Genomic DNA, 17,889 nt, shown 5'->3' with positions numbered 1-17,889 from the left:
AAATTCCGGTTTTTTGTTCCTCGTTGTTAATTTCTCGATGTCGAAGTAAAATACAGATCCCTCACGTGATTGGTTAAGATTTAAATAAAATGGAGTGATTGAATGATGTTAATAATTTTCAGAATAAAGGTTCTCAGTTCAGAGCCCCACACGTGTCGATTAATGGCAGAATCGATGCTTTTGAACGGTGGTGCTGGAGAAGACTCTTGGGAGTCCCTAGGACTGCAAGGAGATCCAACCAGTCCATCTTAAAGGAGACCAGTCCTGGGTGTTCACTGGAGGGACTGATGCTGAGGCTGAAATTCCAATATTTTGGCCACCTCAGGCGAAGAGTTGACTCATTAGAAAAGATCCTGATGCTGGAGGGATGGGGGCAGGAGGAGAAGGGGACGACAGAGAATGAGATGGCTGGATGGTGTCACCGACTCGATGCACATGAGTTTGGGTCAACTCCGGAAGTTGATGATGTACAGGGAGGCCTGGTGTGCTGCGATTCATGGGGTCGCAAAGAGTCAGACACAACTGAGCGACTGAACTGAACTGAAGATTGTAATCCACTTCCCCCTAGGTAGGTAATTTGCAATTATCTATTTTAAATGGTAATTCAGTTTAATCTAAGGCTTTTGCTTTCACCAAATATTTTCCTCTTTTTATTATGAAAATTTTCAAGATACAAAAAAGTTTAGAGGATTTTACAGTGAACATCCATGTAGCCCAGACCTAGAGTCTAGAGTTATTTCACCATACTTCTATATACAATTTCTATACATTTATCTTTCTCTAGCCATCTACCCATTCACCTTCTTTGGATACATGTCAAAGTAAGTTGCAAATATCAACGCCCTTTCCAAACAATTACGGATGCATTTATTAATCACAGTTCAATATTTGTATGCAATCCTCTTTATTTATTTATTTTTTATTTTTGGGCCATGCTGACTGGCTTGTGGGATCTTAGTTCCCTGACTGGGGCTTGAACCCACATTTTGGGCAATGAAAGTGCTGAATCCTAACCACTAGACCACCAGTGAATTCCCTGTACACAGTCCTTTTTCACAAAAATGCACAAACCATTAGTGACGCCTGCTGGTTTTTGACAAATGCATATGCCTGATTTCACTGGAATTTCCAAAACTGCTTGGTGAGGTTGGGTCCACTAATATACCCATTCTCCAGATGGGCAAAACGGGGCCTTATGGCCAGAGGAAGTCAGTCACCTTGAAGCCACACCTGAAGGGAGCTGGGAGTTTCAAGCCTGCCTCCCAAGACCCTACCCTTCAAGGGAATCAGTTGTGATCTCCTACGTCTCCTGGCCATGTTGAAATCCTACTTCTTTCCCACCTGGACTGTTCTCTGATAACGTATCAGGTGTTCACACTTGTACAGACTATTGATAGTGATCATCTCAGAGGCTTCCTTCTGAAGCAACTGTGGGGCCTTAGGCAAGTCACCACCTCTATAAGCCTGTTTTCACTCACAAGTCTGTAAAATGGGGAGAATAATAGTAGCTCAGACCTCCTTGGGTACTGAAGATCAAATGAGACCCTAGATGCAAAGTATTTAGATGGGGTACAGGTTAACCCCTAATAAAGTTAACTATGACTACTCTTATTGTTGTCACTATCTTTCTAAAATATTTGTTGTTGCTGTTCAGCTACTCACTCATGTCCAACTCTTTGCGACCCCATGGACTGCAGCATGCCAGGCTTCCCTGCCCTTCACTATCTCCTAGAGTTGGCTCAAACTCATGTCCATTGAGTCGGTGATGCCATCACTCCCTTCTCCTGTCCTCAATCTTTCCCAGCATCAGGGTCTTTTCCAATCAGTCGGCTCTTTGCATCAGATGGCCAGAGTATTGGGGCTTCAGCTTCAGTATCAGTCCTTCCAGTGAATATTCAGGGTTGATTTCCTTTAGGGTTGACCACTTTGATCTCCTTGTTGTCCAAGGGACTTTCAGGAGTCTTCTCCAGCACCACAGTTTGAAAGCATCAATTCTTTGGCACTCAGCCTTCTTTATGGTCCAACTCTCACATCTATACATGACTACTGGAAAAACCATAACTTTGACTGTTTGCCATCACTTTGTTGGCAAAGTAATGTCTCTGCTTTTCAATACACTGTCTACATTTGTCATAGCCTTTCTTCCCAGAAGCAATAAATAAATAAATATTATTATTTTATTAAAATATTTTAGTATTTATGTTATTTATTTGGCTACACCAGGTCTTGGTTGTGGCATACGGGATCTTTGATCTTCCTTGTGGCATGTGGGATCCTAGTTCCCTGACCAGGATTTGAACCTGGGCCCCTTGCATTGAGAATGCAGAGTCTTAGCCACTGGACCACCAAGGAAGACCCTATTGTTGTTATTGTCATTATTATTGAAGAACATGGCCTTGGGAGTCCCCAACCAGCTCCAGATGGTGTTGGCCCCTGGTGGTGAATTATTCCTCCTGGTCACTTGGTCTCAGCCAGCCCTAGCCCTCGACCTGCCTGGACAGGAGCTTTGAGAGCTTATGATGACATCTGGCAGGAACTGAAGGGGCCAAACTGAGCAGAGAATTTGCCCAGAACCTAAGGAGCCCACCATCCAGGCACGAGTGGCCATATAGACCTCCTTCCTGGATCTCTGGGATGCTCTCCCTCCCAAATTCTCCCAGATTCCACGCCTCCTACTTCAGAAGGCCCCCGTCTCTCACCCCACCCTCCGAGTCTAAAGTTGTATTCATTCGACACTCACTTTAAACTCCCACATGCTTGGCGCTCTGCTAGACACAGAGCGTGGGCCCTAAAGCCACACAGACTGGTTTGAATCCTGGCTCCACCGCTTATCAGCTAAGCATCAGTTTCCGCATTTGTCCTAGAGTCAGTGATGCCGTACACAGAGACCCCGGACGCAAAACACGAGGGAACAATTCCTCAGCACTCTGTTCACACTTGTACAGACTATTGTACAAATACTTGTACAAATACAGACTTGTACAAATACTCCTCGGGCCATTACTAGGGGCCAAGTGCCATTCAAGGGGCTGAGGATTTCACAGTAAGGAAAAAAATTAAAAATAAAGCCCAGGAAATATATTCATTATCTTTTGGGGGGGTGGCGCGGGGCATGCCATGTGGCTTGCAAGATCTTAGTTCCCCAATTAGAGGTTGAATCCAGGCCCTGGCAGTGAAACATGAGTCCTAACCATTGGACCACCAGGGAATTCCCTCAATATCTTACAATAACCTCTAATAGAAAAGAAAACTATATATATATATATATATATATATATATATATATATACACACACACATCTGAATCATATACACATATATCTGAATCATATACATATATATATCTGAATCATATATATATATGAATCACTGTTACAGATCAGAAACTAGCACAACATTGTAAATCAACCATTCTTTAATAAAAACTTTTTAAATAAAATTTAAAAATAATAACTCATACAAAACTCCTCACTAGCATTCTAGCAAGGGGAGATGAGGAAATGAACTTGGGTTGCCAGGTGGGAATAAGAGCTGGAGAGAGAGAAACTGTTCATTGCCCAGCAGATACAGAGAGAATAGTACAGGATGGACCACTCTGAGGAGGTGACATTTGCCATAAAATCTGAATGACAAGGAGCCCACTGGGACGATCTGGGAAGAAATCTCTCTTTTTAAAATATTTATTTAATTAACTTATTTGGCTGCCCTGGGTCTTAGCTTCCGCACATGGAATTTTTGATCTTCACTGTGACCTGTGGAAACTTTTCATTATGGCAAGCAGGATCTTTGAGTCGCAACATGCAGAATCTTTGGTTGCGGCACATGGGATCTAGTTCCCTGAGCAGGGATCGAACCCGGTCCAAACCTCTAAGGCAGCAGGAGGGGTTTCTGCCCTTGTGTAGATGCTATCAAAGGTTTTCAGATCTTCACTAATCTTTGAGATCAATCCCATTTTAGTGACTTGGAAGCAGACAGGGTAATGAGGTTTGTTGTGGCCCCACCCCTACCTGGGCAGGAGATTTGAACTCAGGTGTCCTCAACCCTTATCCGACACCTCAGCTATCCTACAGTTGGTCTCCATCCCAAGGAGAGCTATTTCCTTCCAGGGACCATCATTTATTCTGATCACAGCTTCGGGCCCTATGATAGGTGGTGCCAGGGATCCAGGAATGACCAAGATAGTCCTAACCCTATCCTCTGGAGAATCACAGTCCAGAGAGGGTGACAGACAGATCCTCCAATTGTGACAACACAGAGCGAGCAGAGCTGGGTTGAAGGAGCCCAGACGGAATACTTGACCCAGACTAGGGGTCAAGGAGGGCTGCCTGGAAGAGGAGGCATCCCAGTTGGGATAGGGAGGGGTTGCCAAATCCAGGGAAAGAGTGAAGGGACAAGTACATGAGAAGAGCCTAGAATGTTCAAAAGCACAGATCTAATCTAGTCACCCCAGTGACTTCTCTCAGGACAAAGTCCAAGCTCTTTAGCCAAGCATCTGTCTATTCAGCAATTCATTCCTTCAATCATTCAACAAACCATATCCACTGAATGGAACGTTTTGTTGTTGTTATTGTTTAGTCACTAAGTCGTGTCCAACTCTTTGCGACCGCATGGATTGTAGCCTGCCAGGCTCCTCAGTCCATGGGATTCTTCAGGCAAGAATGCTGGGGTGGGTTGCCATGCCTTCCTCCAGGGGATCTTCCCCACCCAGGGATGGAACCCGAGTCTCTGGCTCTGGCAGGCAGATTCTTTATACTAGTGCCACTTGGGAAGCCCTCCTGACCCACTGAGAGGCACTAGATGGAATGAGACAGATGGGGCTCTGGGTGGAGGGCAGGTTTCAGTTCCAAATCAGGTGGTCAAGAAATATTGCTAAGGAAATAAAGGTAAGATGCAGGAGGAGTATATAAGACAGGGCACCCTATCATCTGTGGGGAAAAAAAGCAATCTATATAACAAAAAATATATATGTATACATATAATAATATGTATATAGGGACTTCCTTGGTGGTCCAGTGGTTAAGAATCTGTAAGAATCTGTGCTTCCACTGCAGGGGGCTCGAGTTCAGTCCTGTTAGGTAGATGGGAACTAAGATCCCACATGCCTCCCAGTGACGTAAAAAATTAAACAAAAATAAATTTAAAATATATAATAAAAATTTTAATAAATAAATAAATTAAAACATTTATAAAAATAAAATATGTAGACAACATATATAGGGGTCTTGTTTTTGTATCCATTCAGCCAGTCTTTTGTCTTTTGGTTGGGGCATTCAACCCTTTACATTTAAGGTAATTATTGATAAGTAATTAAATAAAGTTAAAATAAATAACTAAAATAAAATTTATTTAAAATAAATAAAAAATATATATATAATAAATTAAATAAATTTAAAAAATATATAAATGTTTCCTCTGCATTGACTGTCTCTGCAAGAATTCACAGAAACTGCTCAGAATGGGAACTTACAGGAAGGAAGTCTGTTGCTTTGTAGTACCGCACCGCACCATGAAACAGTCATCTTCTTGTCTCATGGCTTAGCAGCTGAATGACCTCCAGTAAGTCACTCAATCCTCCAGCCTTAGTTTGCATGACTGTGAAATGGGCTTAAAGGGTAGCATCTGCCTCCAAGGTCATGGAGGGTGAACCAAGATCATGTGTGTAAAATGCTTGGCTTGGTGTCTGGCAGATCATAGCCTCCTGGTATTTTAAGTTCCGATGACTTTTTGATATCGACATTATACCTAAGGGTGAAAGTAAAAAAAAAAGCTGTCTGTGAGTTCCCGCAGACTCACGGACTGGTGCTTCTGCCCAGGAATGTTCAGGGCCCAGGAACCACTGAGAAAAAGAGCCTGAGAGGTCCCAGGTGGGACCCAGCACCAGGTGGCCAGGCTGGGGGCCAGCAAGCTGCTGGCAGCCTTCCTGGTAATCAGAGCCCCTGGCAATGGGGAAGCAACCCAAGCCAGCTGGGCAACAGGAGCATGGGCCAGGCTTGGTCTAGTCACTGGCCACCTACAGGGGTGCCAGACAGGGAGGAGAGGAAGGGAGAAGGCTCCAGAACTTAAGGGATCCTGGAATCCCAGAACTTTCAGGAAGTACAGAGTGGGTCCCAGCCATGAGGGCAGGGTTTGAGGATTTGGTTCAGGATTGGCCAGGAATGTCCCACCCCTTGTCCTCCTCAGGCTTGGAGAGAAAAACAGACAACTGGTCTCGGCCAGCTTTCTTGCTATTCAGCCAAACCTCCTACCCAGATTTCATCATTAGGGAAAAAAAAAAAAAAAGACTCTGGGAAGAAGGTGAGAGGGCCCAGGAGAAGGCTGGGATGAGAACAAGAAGGCCCTTTTTGGTCTCAGTTTGTTGCCTGTGAAATGGGCATAGTTCTGAACTTCATCCTCCCTGAGAGGACTAGGTGTCTGACCTTGGGAGGGACTGAATAAACTCCAGGGCTTCAGCCTTCTCCGTCAAGCCTGTGATCAGGCCTCTCCTCCTACTTCAGATTTGCATTCATGCATTCACTGGACCTTTTCTGATTGTCGGGAGAAATCAGACCTTTTCAAGATTGCTGGGAGAAATATCAATAACCTCAGATATGCAGATGACACTACACTTATGGCAGAAAGTGAAGAGGAACTAAAAAGCCTCTTGATGAAAATGAAAGAGGAGAGTGAAAAAGTTGGCTTAAAGCTCAACATTCAGAAAACGAAGATCATGGCATCTGGTCCCATCACTTCATGGCAAATAGATGGGGAAATGGTGGAAACAGCGTTAGACTTTATTTTGGGGGGCTTCAAAATCACTGCAGATGGTGACTGCAGCCATGAAATTAAAAGACGCTTACTCCTTGGAAGAAAAGTTATGACCAACCTAGATAGCATATTGAAAAGCAGAGACATTACCTTGCCAACAAAGGTCCGTCTAGTCAAGGCTATGGTTTTTCTAGTGGTCATGTATGGATGCGAGAGTTGGACTGTGAAGAAAGCTGAGTGCCGAAGAATTGATGCTTTTGAACTGTGGTGTTGGAGAAGACTCTTGAGAATCCCTTGGACTGCAAGGAGATCCAACCAGTCCATTCTACAGGAGATCAGCCCTAGGATTTCTTTGGAAGGAATGATGCTAAAGCTGAAACTCCAGTACTTTGGCCACCTCATGCGAAGAGCTGACTCATTGGAAAAGACTCTGATGCTGGGAGGGATTGGGGACAGGAGGAAAAGGGGACGACAGAGGATGAGATGGCTGGATGGCATCACCGACTCAATGGACGTGAGTTTGAGTGAACTCCGGGAGTTGGTGATGGACAGGGAGGCCTGGCGTGCTGCGATTCATGGGGTCGCAAAGAGTCAGACATGACTGAGTGACTGAACTGAACTGAACTGAACTGGGTGCCCTGTGCTGGGTGGCACTAGGGACCCATCAGTGGCTGAGACAAGCCTAGTTCCTATTCTCCTGGGGTTCAGAATCCAGTGGGATAGACAGACAGTGAGGACCCAGAGTGAGTAGGGCTGGAATGGAGGAGCTCAGAGGGGAAACCCAGCTTGGGAAATGGAGTCAGGGAAGGCTTTCTGCAAGAGGGGACATTTGAGCTCCCTTTGGAAGGATGTCAGAGCCAGACAGTGAAGAGAGAAGGAAACAGAAACAGGCAGAGGACGCAGCAAGGGCAAAGACCTGGAGACGGGAAATTTATGAAACCAAGAGTTCCATCCGGCCAGAGCGGAAGCAGGAAATCACTGAGAACTGAAGCTGGAGAGGTGAGCGTTATCAGTCATGTCCGACTCTTTGCAACCCTCTATCCATGGGATTCTCCAGGCAAGAATACTGGAGTGGGTTGCCATGCCCTCCTCCAGGGGATCTTCCTGGCCCAGGGATTGGACCCACATCTCCTGTGGCTCCTGCAATGAAGGCAGATTCTTTACCACTGAGCCACCAGGGAAACCTTAGATCAGGTAGACAGAAATAAAAAGACTGAAGTTAAAATCATTGCTTGAACACATGTTATCTAAGCACCCAGCTCTGCGCTGCGCTGGGTCCTTCTGGGGTCTGTGCAATGGACAAGGCAGATTCTGCCCTGTCCTCTCGGAGTTTATCACTATGTCACTGTTTCTTAAATTTCCCAAGTCTCACAGCTCCCGTTGTCTGTTAAAATGCAGATTCCTGGGCTTCAAGGCTATCTTCCAAAGGGAGGTAAGTACAATCCCACCATGTGCCCAGAGGGATAGGAGGATGGGAGAATCCTTGAGCTGACCTAAGACATCACACCTGCTGATTCTAGAATTCCCCTCCTTTGATTGGAGTCCAAGTGTTCTAAGCACAGCCTGGACATCTATATTTTCAAACTCCAGTGTTAACCTATTAATAGGGCATGAAATAAAGTAGCGGGTTCCAAGCAGTTAATTTTTCAAAATGTCAAATAGAGGAGGGGTGTGGGAGGGAGGTTCGAGAGGGAGAGGATACATGCATACATAAAGCTGATTCACTTCGTTGCACAGCAGAAGCTAATACCACATTGTAAAGGAATTATACTCCGATTAAAAAAGTGAAAAAAGGTCAAGTAGAACATATTGTACAAGTCATTACTGTTTCGTGAAATTTTAATTTATTTGTGTGTGTGTACTTGTTCACACACATACTGTGTTGCCTGCAAAATAAACACTTTATGGGGTCTCTAATTCAAAACAGCTTGGAAAATGGTGGCCAAAGGAGCCCTGTGTGATCTCCCTCCTCAAATTTTTAGACCTATTTCCTCACCTCTTTTTCTCACATGCTTTTCTCTTCAAGTCACTAAGATCTTCAGATTTCCCCTCAGGCATCCCTGGAGTCTCCATGACCCTGAGGCCAGCTCAGGTGTCCCTCTTGTCTCCACCAGCACCTTCGACATCCTCATCCAGCCCTGCCCACTCTGGGTGGTCACTCTCTGGGGATGAGTCTGTGCCCTCCCTGGGACTGGGGATGGGGACCTTCTCAACCACTGCTGAATCCCCCCAGGCATCGCCCTGCATGGGGCCAGGCACACAGTAGGGACTCTGGGAGTGTGGGTTGAGTCTTTAAGAAATAGGAAGGAAATGAGGAAGCAGAACCCTTGGGTCTATCAGGGCCAAGAATCATGGGGACTTCATGCCTTCTGGCCTGGCTGGGAAGCTGCTGGGGTACTGGAGACTGGCCCAGACCTTCCTTTCCTGCCTCTCTAGTTACTCATTTAAAAGCTGGCTTGTCTGGGTTGCTCTGCCTCACCTCCCCCAGCAGTAGGCTGTCCGGCCCCTGCGGCTTGTGCTGCAACATGTAACTCAGGTTTCTTGAGGCTCAGAGCGGGGAAAGTTGGACAGTGCCCTTCGCCCAGATCAGCCAAGGCTGTAGGAGCTGTTTTCCAAGGAAGTCGACCCTGCCACCACTCCGGGCCCTGCCCTGGGACCCCACAGGTGTCCAGGCGCTCAGGTGACCTGCAGAGAAAGATATCTGATGCTTCCAGGGAGATAAGCTAAGATGACGGACTCATTGAAAAAGACCCTGATGCTGGGAAAGATTGAGGGCAGGAAGAGAAGGGGACAGCAGAGGACAAGATGGTTGCATGGCATCATCGACCCTGTGGACACGGGTCTGAGCAAACTCCGGGGGACAGTGAAGACAAGGAAGCCCGGTGTGCTGCAGTCCATGGGGTCATAAAGAGTCAGACTCGACATCACGACTGACCAACAACATCAAGTGGTCAAAGGCAGAGGGGGCAGGGCCAGAGAGATGCGCCTGCCCACCCCTTAGCTGACCTTGGACAAAGGATTCCACCTCCGAGCCTCAGATCCTCCAATCTAAAACAGGATGAGTGGAGTTTCCACTCCAGTGGTGTAAGAGAATGGAACAAAACCATGTAAGAGGGCACTTTCCTGGTGGTCCAGTGGTTAAGACTGTGCTGCCCCTGGAGGGGGTATGAGTTCAATCCCTGGCCAGGGAATTAAGATCCCACATCCAGCAGAGCACAAACAAAAAACAAAACCAAAAAACAAGAAACGAACAAATGGTGTGACCAAAGTCCTTCGCATGGGTCTGGACGATGTATTAAGAGGCAGTATGTTGGGGAGGCTTTTATTACTGCGATTATTAGCTTTTCTCTTTAGAGAGCCCCGGTCAGAAGCAAGTCAAGCCACAGATGTGGGGAGGCCGAGGGGACGCTGGGCTTCCCTGGGGCTGTAAAGGACGAGGCCCTGTCAGGAACCAGTTCTGAGGGCGGATAACCACACAGCTTGTTCCTGTGACCGTGTGGGCACCATCTCTGAAGGCGGCCAGCCCAAAGGACCAGGACATTGTGAGTTTGCAGACAATGGTCACCTCTGACTGCCTGGGGCTAGAGACCTGGAGTGCCCGGTCCCTCCCATCACTGTGTGCAGCCAGCTGAATCCCGGGAGAAAAGTCCAAAGAGCCCCGGTCTCCCTTTCTGAGAAGAGTTAGGAGCAAGTGGCCTGACTTCGAGAGGTGTTAAGAGTCTGCAGTCCAATATGGGGGCAGGTGTCAATGATGATTCCCAGGCCCTGTGCAAAATCCTGCTAGAGCTGGGAGAGAGTCTGCATTTAGAGGCGAAGGGTAGGGTGAAGGGGGTACCACCTTGTTGTTGCTGTTGTTCAGCCGCTGAGTCATGTCTGACTCTTTGCAACCCCACGAAGTGTAGCACGCCAGGCTTCCCTGTCTCTCACCATCACCCGGAGTTTGCTCAAACTCACATCCATTGAGTCGGTGATGCCATCCAACCATCTCATCCTCTGTCGCCCCCTCTTCTTCCAGCCCTCAGTCCTTCCCAGCATCAAGGTCTTTTCCAGTGAGCTGGCTGTTCGCATCAGGTGGCCAAAGGATTGGAGCTTTGGCATTGGGCTCAAGAAATGCCTGGGCCTGTGAAATCTGAGGACACGTTGGAAACCAGTGGGTCTGGGGAATTCCCTGAAGGTCCAGTGGTTAGGATTCAGCGCTTTCACTGCCATAGACCAGGTTCAATCCCTGGTTGGGGAACTAAGCTCCTGCAAGCCTCACCTGTATGCATGCACGATGCTCAGTCCCTCAGTCATGTCTGACTCTTTGCAACCCCGTGGACCGTAGCCTGCCAGGTTCCTCAGTCCATGAGATTTTCCAGGCCAAAATACTGGCGTCGGTTGCCATTTCCTTCTCCAGGGAATCTTCCCAACCCAGGGATCAGACCAGCGTCTCCTGCACTGGCAGGGGGACTTAATCACTGAGCCCCACCTAGGAAGCCCTTGAAAGCCTCACAGCATAGCCGAAAAAAAAAGAGAAACCAATGGGTCCAAGTCCCTCTTGGTACAGACAAGGAAGCTGAATTCCAAAGACCCACAGCTAATTATTGCAGGGGATGAGTTGTAAGCCAAGCCAGCTGGAGTGGTTTATCAGTCCCTGGAAGAGAGAAGGGCCCAATCCATCCAGGACAACGAAGTCTCAAGGCTTCGCAGCCTGAGAAGGACATCGAGATACATTCCATCCATTTTTTTTCCCAAAGTACTAATGGAAAAAAATTTTTGAGGTAAAATTCACATAAAAACCAACTATTTTAAAGTGTTATACACTGCGGCATTTAGTAACTTCCAATATTGCACAATCATTGCCTCTAAGTAGTTTCAAATCATTCTCAAATCGCCTTCCCAAAGGAAACCCCACGCCCATCCAGCAGTCACTCTGCATCCCCTCCCACCGGATCCTGGCAACCGCTGGTCTACTTTCTGTCTCTAAGGATTTGTGTATTCTGGATGTTTTCAGACAAATGGAATCCTACAATATGTGACTGTGATAGTCTGAGTATTTGCATCCCCGCCCCCCGCCCAATTTCATATGGTGAAATCTACCTGGCAGCCCTGTTCACAACAGCCAAGACATGGAAGCCACCTAAATGTCCATCAACAGAGGAATGGATAAAGAAGATGTGGTATATTTATACAAGAAATATTACTCAGTGATTAAAAAAAAATGAAATCATGCCATTTGCAGCAACATGGATGGACCTAGAAATTATTGTACTAAGTGAAGTCAGATAAAGACAAAGATCATATGGAATCTTAAAAAATAATACAAATGAACTTATATACAAGACAGAGATAGACCCACATAGGATAGACAGACATAGGGAAAAAAAACAAAACCAATGGTTACCAAAGAGGAAGGGGGGAAGAATAAATTAGGAGTCTGCGATTAACATATGTATGCCTGCATGCTCAATCAGTTGTTGTGTCCAGCTCTGCAAACCCCATGGACCTCTGTAGCCTACCAGGCTCCTCTGTCCATGGGATTCTCCAGGCAAGAATACTGGAGTGGGTTGCCATGCCTTCCTCCAGGAGATATTCCCAACCCAGGGATCAAACCTGCGTCTCCTGCATTGCAGGCAGATTCATTACCACTGACGCCACCTGTATATGAGGGAAACCACAGCGTGCACGCACGCACACTCACACACACACACATATACATAAAATAGATAAACAACAAGGGCCTACTATACTCAGTATCTTGTAATAACCCATAAAGGAAAAGAAGCTAAAAAAATATATGCATGTAAAGAAAAAAAAATGTAACCCCCAAGATGATGATGTTAGGAGGTAGGGCCTTTGGGAGATCAGTAGGTCATGAGGGTGGTGCCCTAAGGTTGGGATTATCGCCCTTATAATAGAGGCTCCAGAGAAATGCCTCACCCCTTCTGCCCATGTGAGGAAGATACAGTGAGAAGTCTTCAACCCAGAAGAGCACCCTCAGCCAACCATTTACCCTAATCGTGGACTTGCAGCCTCCAGAACTGTGAGAAATACATTAAAAAAAAATAAATTTTCTTGGCTCAGCTTGTGGGACTTTGCCAGGAACTAAGGGAGTTCAAATGCATGCCTCTTGCATTGAAAGAGCAGAGTCCTAACCACTGGACTGCCAGGGAAGTCCTGAGAAGTGCATCGATGTTGCTCAGAAGCCACCCCATCTGTGCTTTTTGTTCAAGCAGCAGCCCAAACAAGCTAAAGCAGTCAGCTCTTGCATCTGGCCTATTTCACAGGGCCATCCACCCAATATTTTAATTTAACCATAAAAACTAACATTTACTGAACATTTAACTAGATCCCAGGTACTACCCCAAAGACTGTACATGTGTTAATCTACCTGAGGCTCTAAATAAGCAGGTGTGGTGGGTGGGGTCCTATTATTGTCTTCATTTTATAGCCCAATAAACAAGAGTACAGAGAAGTATGGTGTGCTCCAGTTTATGGGGTCGAAAAGAGCTGGACGCGACTGAGCAACTGAACCACAGAGAAGTCGTATGATTGGTAAGTGGTAGAGTCAGGCTTTTTTTCCTCTTTGTGTTTTTATTCTTTTTTTTTTTTTTCTAGCATTGTCAGCCTCATTACTTTTATACTGTGGTGAAAGATACATAATGTGACAGTGACTTTGTCAACCATTTTCAAGAGTCTGGCTCAGTGGCCTTGAGCACAATCCCAGTGCTGTGTAACCATCGCCCCTACCTGGTTCTGAATATTTTTCATCACCCCAGGATTTGAACCCAGGCTTTCTACCTCCAGAACCCAAAGCAACTCTTCCTACCCTGCCTCTCAGTTGAAGAATTTATTTATTTTTCTCAAAACATATATTTATTTCTTTATTTGGCTGTGCTGGGTCTCAGTTGAGGCTTCCCAGGTGACGCTAGTGGTGAAGAACCTGCCTGACAATGCGGGAGATGTAAGAGACTGGGGTTCGATCCCTGGGTCAGGAAGATCCCCTAGAGGAGGGCTTGGCAACCCACTCCAGTATTCCTGTCTGGAGAATTGCCATGGACAGAGGAGCTTGGCAGGCTCCAGTTCATAGGTGGTAAAGAGTCGGACATGACTGAAGTGACTGAAGCCACTGAACACACAGGCATCTGGGATCTTTAGTTGCAGCATTCAAGATCTAGCTCCCTGATGAGGGATTGAGCCCAAGTCCCCTGCACTGGTAATGTGAAGTCTTAGCCCCTAGATCACCAGGGAAGTCACCTCAGTTGAAGAATTTAGCATGGAGGCAAGAATTAGTCTTCTCCTTGGAGTTCGCCCTGCAGGATGTTATGAACCTATCAGGTTATCCACCACGCCCAGTCAGGATCTGGGTTTACAAACACCGGTTCTGGGCTGTTTTCTCTGCCTAGAACCTTCTTTTCATCTCTAACTCTTTGCCTCCTCTGACCATGAGGGAGTTTTCTAAAGGCGTGCATGCATGCATGCTCAATCAGTTCAGTTGTGTCCGACTCTTTTGCGACCCCCTGGACCATAGCCCGCCAGGCCTGTTCATGGGATTCTCCAGGCAAGAATACTGGAGTGGGCTGCCATACCCTCTTCCAGGGGATCTTCCTGACCCAGAGATCGAATCCTCATTTCCTGCATCTCCCTCATTGCAAGTGGATTCTCTACCTGCTGAGCCACCTTTCTGAAGGCAGCGGTGCTGAAGGGTCCTGATGTTAAAGAGAACAGAACTGACAGGCCAAGACTGGCTTCGTGGAATCATTGAAACTCCTGAAACCAGCTATGCCTGAAACCAGTTGACTCGATGATTTCTTTACTCAGATGAGCTGATCAATTCCCGACTTTGCAGAAGACAGTTACCCTGGGGTTTTCAGCCTCTTGAAACAAACAGGGACATAATTGGGACTTCCTTGGCGGTCCAGTGGTTAGGACTTTGAGCTTCCACTGCAGGGGCCATAAGTTCAGTCCCTGGTTGGGGAAATAAGATTTCGCATGCCGTGAAGCGTGGCCAAAACTAAAATAAATGATTTTTTTTTAAAGGGACAGAACCAATGGAGTGGGCGTTACCCAGGTGATTAAGATGCTGGGAAGTAATTCCCAGGGAAGGGACAGGCATGAACAAACAAGAGTGGGTGGGAACATGGCCCATTTCGGGGGACAAACAGCAGATGATCAAGGTAACTGCAATGTGGAATTTACGAGGGGTCACAGCGGGGTCATGGCGTCACCCTCCACTTGCAGAAAGAAAAGGACAAGGCTTGACGATGAGGGGCCTAGACCTTGGGAAAAACCCGAAGGCTTTGTCCTGGGAGGAGCAGAAGTCATCTAAGGATTTAAACAGCAGAGTGACACAATCAAATCTGCGTCCTTAGAAGAAGCCTCTGCACTCTGACCCATTTGCTGGAGGCTGTGGGTATTGGTACAGCCTCCATGGAGATGTATTAGGCAAGAGGCATTCACATCAGAAGGTCCCATGGCCTCTGACACAGCAGTTCCTCAAGGAGTCAATCCTACAGTTATAGGCACACACATAGGAAATCAACACTGTCTGTGTGCGTAAGAGACTGGATGTTAGTCAAACAACTGTCAGGAAGGTGGCAGGAAACTACGCCATGGCCCGTCTGTGCGTTGGAGTACTATGCAGCTTTACAAAAGAGTGAGCCACATCTCTATGCATTAGGTTGGTGGGCTGGTAAATGCTTAACTTGCCAGGTCTCTGGGGGAAGAAACAGTCCTGACATGTAGCGTTTGCCAGTGTCTGTGGCACTAGGGGTAAAGAACCTGTCTGCCAAGGCAGGAGACATAAGAGACGTGGGTTTGATCCTTGGGTCGGGAAGATCCCCAGGAGGAGGGCATGGCAACCCACTCCATTCTTCTTGCCCAGAGAATCCCCATGGACAGAAGAGCCTGGCGGGCTACAGTCCATTGGGTTGCAGAGTCAGACACGACTGAAGTGACTTAGCACATAGGCACGCACGGAAATGTTAATACTTCCATCACAGCTGATTGTAAGCTACCAATGTGGCCTCACTGAAGGCAGAACTTGGAAGATCTCCTCAATAGCTCACCATGATGTGAGATTTTCATACCCTTAGAGCAAAGATAGCAGTAAGATGTAGTATAACAGCTGATGTTGTTCAGTTGCTCAGTTGTGTCCGATTTTTTGTGACCCTATAGTCAGAAGCACGCCAGGCTTCCCTGTCCTTCACCATCTCCCAGAGCTTGCTCAAACTCATGTCCATTGAGTCGGTGATGCCATCCAACCATCTCGTCCTCTGTCATCCCCTTCTCCTCCTGCCTTCAATCTTTCTCATCATCAGGGTCTTTTCTAATGAGTCGGGTCTTTGCATCAGGTGGCCAAAGTACTGGAGCTTCAGCTTCAGCATCAGTCCTTCCAATAAATATTCAGGATTGATTTCCTTTAGGATAACAGTTAAGAAGCGATAAATTGTGCCTACTTATCGTTGTGCATAATAGAATTTTTTGAGTTGTTTAGTCGTTAGGTCATGTTCGACTTTTTGCCGCCACATGGGCTGTAGCCCGCCTTTCTCCTCTGTCCAGTGGATTTCCCAGGCAGTGTACAAACTTACTGAGTTGTAAATTTTTATAATTTAAGTTATAGTAAAAGCTATCCTTAATGTCAGGCTTGCACAATTCCCAGAAGTTTAGCAATTAGCCCTCACAAACTGTTACGAGTTGGCACCCACACACCACGGAACAGTTTCAAAATGAAACAGCAAAGTCAATTTACGGACAAGGCTCTGCAGGACTGTATCTCACCCCCCACATATACACATGCCCTCCCCGTTACTTCTCCTTTCCAGGATAGATCTGCAACACTTCCAGCTCACACCTACCTCAGGGCCTTTGCACTTGCTATTACCCCTCTCCCACTCACATAACCCACCTGACTCACTTCCTCACCTTCTTCAGGCCTTTACTCAAATGCTACCTTTATCGAGGCCTTTTCTGACCACCCTGTTAAAAAAATAGAAACCTTCCAGCTTCCTCAACACTCCACCTTCTTTGCTTGCCTTATATTTTAGCAACAGCACTGACTGTGCCATCCAACCTACTATGTAATGTTAAAATGTATTAATACCTGCCAGGGCTTCCCTGGTGATCCAATGGTTAAGACTCCACTCTTCCAATGAAGGGGGCGTGGCTTCGATCCCTGGTCTGGAAATTAAGATCACACATGCAGGGCTAAGACCCCACATGACCCTGCAGCCAAAAAAAAAAGTACTTGCCATTTGATTTGTTGACTGTCTGTCTCCCCCACTAGAATATTAGCTCCTTGAAGGCAGGGGGTTCTGTCTGTTTTCTTCTCTGCTTTAACTTCAGTGCCTAGAAGAGTGCCTGGCATATAGGGTGTTCAATAAATATTTATTGAATAAATGAGTATACACTTAGGTAAAAAAAAAAATGAAGCATAGACTATTTACGATGGCCAAGACATGGAAGCCACCTAAGTATCCATCAACAAATGAATGGGTAAAGAAAATATGGTACATAGACAGAATAGAATACTACTTAGCCATAAAAAAGAATGAACTAATGCCATCTGCAGCAATGTGGATGGATCTAGAGACTATCATACGAAGTGAAGTCAGACAGAGAAAGAAAAATATCATATGATATCACTTATATGTGGAATCTAAAAAATAATCCAACAGATGGGGAATTCCCTGTGGTCCAGTAGACACGAGTTAGCAACTGAACAACAACAATAACAACCAGTGGGGAGGACTCAGTAGTTTCACTGCTGAGGCCTTGGTCAGATCCCTGCTCGGGGAACTAAGATCCCACAAGCCTCACTGTGGCCAAAAAAGATTAACTTATTTAAAAAACAGAATCAGACACAGAAAACAGATTTATGGTTACCAAAGGGGAAAGGAGGGAGGGATGAATTAGGAGTTTGGGATTAACAGGTACAAGCTATCATATATACAATAGATAAATAAGGACCTATTGTATATAGCACAGGGAACTCTGTTCAATCTCTTCTAATAACCTATAACCTGGGCAAACTCTGGGAGATGGTGAAGGACAGGAAAGCCTGGCATGCTGCAGTCCATGGGGTCGTGCAGAGTCAGACATGACTTGGCAACCGAACAATAACAGCAACAATAACCTAAAATGAAAAACAATCTGAAAATAGACACA

At 46.3% G+C, this 17,889-nt stretch overlaps 1 long non-coding RNA gene and 1 other non-coding gene across 2 annotated transcripts; both read right to left on the bottom strand.

Moving 5' to 3' along the window:
* Positions 1-928: 928 nt before the first annotated feature.
* LOC120872240 lies at positions 929-13,645 on the bottom strand. Its single transcript, XR_005723206.1, has 3 exons — positions 12,818-13,645; positions 6,515-6,519; positions 929-962 (listed from the first exon to the last, which is right to left on the bottom strand). It is a non-coding gene; the product is annotated as an uncharacterized LOC120872240 (long non-coding RNA).
* Positions 2,280-2,352, bottom strand: TRNAE-CUC. The gene has a single exon. It is a non-coding gene; the product is annotated as a tRNA-Glu (tRNA).
* Positions 13,646-17,889: the final 4,244 nt, after the last annotated feature.

This window comes from Oryx dammah, unplaced genomic scaffold (assembly GCF_014754425.2).
Source record: "Oryx dammah isolate SB20612 unplaced genomic scaffold, SCBI_Odam_1.1 HiC_scaffold_13, whole genome shotgun sequence".
NCBI classification, from domain to species: domain Eukaryota; kingdom Metazoa; phylum Chordata; class Mammalia; order Artiodactyla; family Bovidae; genus Oryx; species Oryx dammah.
Note: the sequence above shows the minus strand (reverse complement) of the source record. Positions and strands in the feature narration are given on the sequence as shown.